Raw genomic sequence first — 5,985 nt, forward strand, 5'->3', positions numbered from 1 at the left:
TGCAGTTGTAGATGCCTGGACAATAAGTGTGTACAGAAAAGAGAGTAGCTATGGGGGAAGGGTGGTTGGGGAAGACTGTGAGGGATATTAGAGGCGAAGACTGTGGGTGGGGAGATTAAAGGTAGGGTTTAAAGGATAAGCAAGAGCTTGATTGGCAGAGTTGGGAAGGTAATCCTAGGCAGATGTAAAAACTGAGTTCAGTTTTCTTATACATCAGTTGCTGCATCCAAGGAAGTTTATGTTACAGCATCCAAGAAATTAATATTCTGAGTGTAGTGTAGATGACAAAGTTGCGACTGCCAATATTTGACATTTTCAAAATACTAAAATGATTAAATGTACAAGGGTATAAATGCCAGTGAGGATGATTTCTCAGAAGCACTGAGCATTATGCTAAAAGAGTCTTTCTTGGATGCGGCCGGAGGTCCTCAGGCAGGTCATTATGAACGTATTTCTTCATGTCCTGTGCCTCAGCAGCATACTCTGCTGTGTTCCAAGTGCTAATTAAAATTGCATACTGACTGCCAAAGTAAAATCACTTACATTAAAATAATAAGTGTCTAAATTAAATGGCTCAAAACAGAGTCTGATTCCAAGTTGACATACAGTTCTTACCTCACCCCATAACTGTGGGGAAGGAGGCTGAGACCCAGATGTAAAATTTAATAAACAGTGTAGTCCTTCTGATATTTCCAATTATTCAAAATAACCTAGAACTTTAAAGTTTACAAAAAGCTGCTTCAAAACCATCATCCCATTTTATCCTTTCAATCTATTGAAATAGTACGATTTGGGATTTTGACATGAAATGTGGTAATACGCTACCTGTCTTTAAAATGTCACTGTGATTCCCTGTTGAGAAACCTAATCTTTACTACCTAATTAAAATCCTAAAGCAAAACAAAACACATTTTCAAAAAAAATGTTTATTCTACAAATGTTATTTTCAGATTAAATTTCAGGGAAAAAAAATGTTGGTAAAATTTCTTGAACTAGATATTGGACTAGGACATTGAGAATAAGACTGAATATATAGTAAATGCTCAATAAACACAGACGAATGAATTCTCCCAACACTTATGGGTAGAGAAGTACAACACATATGAGGCTCAAAAAGACTGAATTATTCTTCAACTTTCGAAGAAGGCCCAGAGGTAGTGTTGGCAACCTTTTAATCCCCTAATTCTTCCTTCTACTTCCGTACTGTTCTTGCCACTTTCTTGTGTTGTCAAGGCCCTGCACTACTCACCATTTGTTCCCTATGATTTAGCCCTGAAAACTGAAACTCAGTCTTGAAGTTCTGTTCAAACACCATGCATGTTCCTATCTCTCTCACTTTGCACAGGCTCCTCCATCTACCTGTGAAGTCCTTCTTTCGCCTTCCTCAGCTCCATTTTCCATCTGGCAGACACATCTTTCAAAACCTGTTCCAATCCACTTCTTCCTAAACCGTCCCTGGCTGCTCCTAAGCAGAACTAATCAATCTCTCCTTTGAACAACCATGGCACTTCATTCATTCCTCTACTGTGGTACTTATCACACTGCAGTAGAATTATGTGTAGACAGGGAAACACATTTCATTTATCTCTAAGGCTTTTTTTTTTAACAGTGCCTGGCACATAAAAGATGTTGAATGAATGTTTACTGAATAAGAAATACTAAAGTCTGTTGATTGACAGTAAGTAATTTAAGATAAACATTACAAGTAAGAACAGGGTAGTTGAGCTGATCAGAAAAAAAATATTACAAATTTATCCCAAGCCAACACTTAACTCCAGCCTAAAATAACTCAGGTTGGAGTTAAATGTTGGCTTGGGATATAGCTCTAGAACCAAAAGGAAACTTCAAGGCAATCCAGTCTACCCTGTGCTACATGGATCAGGAAACTGAGGCCCAGAACTCATCTCAGGTAGCACAGAATCCGAACTCAGGTCTCCTGACACCAAGTTTATAGTCGTTTTTTTTTTTTCCCCATATACTCTGCTGTCTCTCTGTCTTAAGACCTTTTCTATCCTACTGCCAAGTGATTAAATGAGATTAAATTCTATTGTCTAGTGCTAAGTAAAAATTTCACCCACTTTGGCACAGAAGCGAAAAAACCACAAAACCAGATGGTTTTGAGAAAACCATCAGAGCGCTACAAACAAATGTTTGCATGGGTGAACCCACCTGTGTGTTTAAGGATTAACAGACATTGTCTATCTGTGAAAATTTAGTTAAAAAAAATACTCAGAGGGGGGAAAAAAAAAACAAACTCCTGCTGGTAGGCCATTCTTTTTTAAAACATCCCTGACACAAAGAAAATTACTTATTTTCAAAAGAGAAGCCATTTATACTGTCCATAAAAAGGAATATTATCCATAAAACACCAGTGGAGAGAACTGATCATACCAATTAGGCTTTCTCTACGGGATTGTATTAAAATGCTAAAGGGAAACAAATGGCAGAAGATTTGGAATGAATATTAAGTTGTCCAAAGTCAAAGAAATCAATTTATTTGGGGGCCTATAATTACTTAATACAAAATCGATCTTATTGGCTACATTAAGATAAACTGGAAACTGTGAAGAAGTATATTGTTTGCAAAAATCAAATCCAATTCCAGCAAACTTAGTATTGTTCAGAAAAATGACATTTAGCCAACCAGGTCAGGTAGTAAATACCAGCACCATAATAAATATTAAAATTAAATATTTAAAAATGGTTCGTAACACTATAAATGAGTTCTTACTTATACAATCAGTGTTTACGCATAACTAAGTATAAGGATGAAGGGTCAGAATGAAAGTTAAGGGATGATAAATAATGATCAGTGTCAGATTCGGCTTTAGTTTTCTTAGCAATCAAATATTTATGTGTGAATTATACAAGGCAAAGTTTTAATGCCAGCAAATATATGTCATCAGTGGGCATGGGCTCAGGGGGATGTGAATTTATGTTAGTATCAGCTTAAGCAAAGCATAATTAGGAAGATAAAACTGTCCCAAGAAAAATAATTCTTGCTAAAGCCAAAATACACAGGGTTTTTTTTAATTGTTATTATGAAAAACTATCCACAGTACTGCTCTCCTCTACGAAACGACACACCTAAGTTACAGTATTTATTAAGCATCTTAAGGAAAGATGAGCAGGTAAAAGCTTGTTGATTATTTGAAACTGATATTAAATTGGAAGATGTCAGAAACAACAGAAGCATTTTACCTATAAACATAAACTTGTATGTAATAATACTGAGAAGAAGAGGGGAACGTAATAGATACATATAAAAGAACAACTTGAAAAGCTGAAAGCCTTGAAATCAGATTTACAAATTTCCAAAATCTGGAAAGCCAAAACCTTAAAAAGAGGCTTATTTTGAGAACCTGAAAATTTATTATGCACTTGCAATAAATTTTGGTAATCAAGACAAAAGAAAGAGAGAAAAACACAGGTTTGCACGAGAGACAACACTTTAATAACAGATCTTTATAAGAACCAGAGTGCATTCATGTTCAAGGAGCTCACAAACAAAAAGGGAAAAAATATTAGAATAGAAGCACTGATAACTGAGCAGAATGGAAGCTAATTACAAAGAGTAGGAGTGCATGATCACAGCTTAAAGGAACTTAAAGGGCACAGAAGTAAAGAGAAAAGTTACTTGGTTATCTTGATCCACAAGAGTTCAACCAGAAATACTAGAACCAAGTAAACTTTTATCCTAAATATCATGTAAAATCTTCTGATTACCAATTACTATATGAGGAATGGCCAAAAGAAGTAATAAAAAACTCTCCACTGGGGAATAACTGAAGCAGGACCATAAAAATTTCTGAAAGACAAAATCCAAAAGGACGAGCAACATGAACTAAATGATAGATAAAATGTCCTCTGCTGTGTGCATTCTAAAATCAAAGCCTTTGCTAGCTGAAATCAGAAAGAAGGGTTCTGACAGTTATTAACAAATTGACTGGAAGATCTTGAGTTCATTTTGAAAATAGATTCTTGTTAATTGACTGATTGAAATGGTTCTAAATGTGGCATGCCTTTTGTTTATCTTGATTATAAAAAAACGAACAATGCTCTTTCTCTCAAGGAGAGAAATCTGGAGTGGAGAGCTTGCTAAGTCATCACCATAGTCCCTCTCATCAGTATTTTGGAATTTTCCAGAGATTAAAATTTAACAGGAAATAAACTCTGTATCCTGACCATGGAAAAATGGTCTCATTAGCCAATAAAGCATGGACTTATGTTCATACACTTTTATTACATAAACAGAATCTACTTCAAGGTCTTCAGAATAGGCTATCTTTTATGAAAAAAAAAAAAAAAAAAAAAAAAAACGTGGCCGTCGAGTAGATTCCAACTCATAGCGAGCCTGTAGCGCTGCCATAGGGTTTCCAAGGCTGTGAATCTTTACGGAAGCAGACTGCCTGCGCCTTAACCACTGCACCATCAGGGCTCCTATAGCTTTTATGAAACATCCCTTTTATAACAAAATATGGTTTTCAGCAGGTCCTATTAAGAATGGTTTCACCCATGCATTCTCATGCCAGAGAACTGCTTTTAGAAATCAGATTTTGTGCATGACTGTTTTAGTTATGTTGTAACAGGTACATTAGAATCAAAGGCACATTATTCAGTTTGAGCTACATCTTCCAGAAACAAACTGAGTTGATCTTTAGAAATCTATGGAACAAAGCCCAAAGAGGATAAAACATAGTAAGTACCAGTCCAAAAGTGATTGCTGAGGATAGAAAATATTATTACTGAAAGCCAGGGATTCAATAAACTCACATAAATTTAGTGCAAAGGCTTGTTCTGGGCCTGGCAGTAGATTTTCTTTCCAACATATTTTTTTTTAAAAATCAACTCTTATTTTTCTCTTTGAAGACAAAATGGTGAATGAACTAAATTCAGGACTACGTGTTGTGATCAGATGTGTGGCATCTATGGTTCAGGAAACAGAAGTCATGTACTGCTGAAATAAATTTTCACCCGAGAAATACAGACGCACTCTGTTCACTGGTTGAATCCATACTACAAAAATTAACTATAGTAGCAGTCATCTCAAATACCATTTTGGTTGCTGTGAAATGTCACCTTAGAGCAGTGCTCTTAGACACAGGTGTGCACCAGTACAATACGGGAAAGTTGTTCAAAATACAGAAACCCTGAGGCCTGGGGTGGGAAGCACAGCCTTAGAGGCCAGACAGGTTAGGGACCCCAGGAATCCCTTGATTCTCCTCAGTAATGCAAAGATCATAAAGAAAGTACATAAAGACTTACATGCCTTTGAAGCGCAGATCAATGAAGTTACTGCATTTGAATCCTTTGTATGTAAATTTTAGACCCAATTACAAAATGACTCTCTAATTACTTTGCTAATATAGGCAGTAGCTATTTTAACCCTATAGGACAAAGCAGAACTGCCCCATAGGGTTTCCAAGGAGTGGCTAGTGGATTTGAACTGCCGACCTTTTGGTTAGCAGTCAAGTGCTTAACCGCTGCGCCACCAGGGCTCCTATTTTAACTCAGAGGTATCCAAGAATCTACAAAGGGATTTGCATGAATGTGATCACAAAACTGTGGAGCTAGAAGAGGCCATCAGGGTCATCTAGTCCAATACTCTAAAGCTGGGAAAAGGAATCATTTGTGTTACCTCAGGTCGTAAGTCAGAGAGCTCAAACTTTCTGTTATTCAGGGTTCTTTCAAGTCATCAAAGTGCTTGATGATTTTTTTACTCAGGAAAAGCATATGGAGCTAATTTCAAACATAGTTTAGGAGCAATACACTAGAAGTGCTATCAAGAGATAAATTGCTGATGCCCATCAACAGATGAATGGATAAACTATGGTACATACACACAATGGAGTACTATGCAACTAGAAAGAACAATGATGAATCTGTGAAGCATCTCATAACACGGATGAAACTGGAGGACATTATGCTGAGTGAAATAAGTCAATCACAAAAGGACAAATATTGTGAGACCTCTATTATAAAAAC

Source organism: Trichechus manatus, unplaced genomic scaffold (genome assembly GCF_000243295.1).
Source record: "Trichechus manatus latirostris isolate Lorelei unplaced genomic scaffold, TriManLat1.0 scaffold00034, whole genome shotgun sequence".
In the NCBI taxonomy this organism is placed as follows: Eukaryota; Metazoa; Chordata; class Mammalia; order Sirenia; family Trichechidae; genus Trichechus; species Trichechus manatus.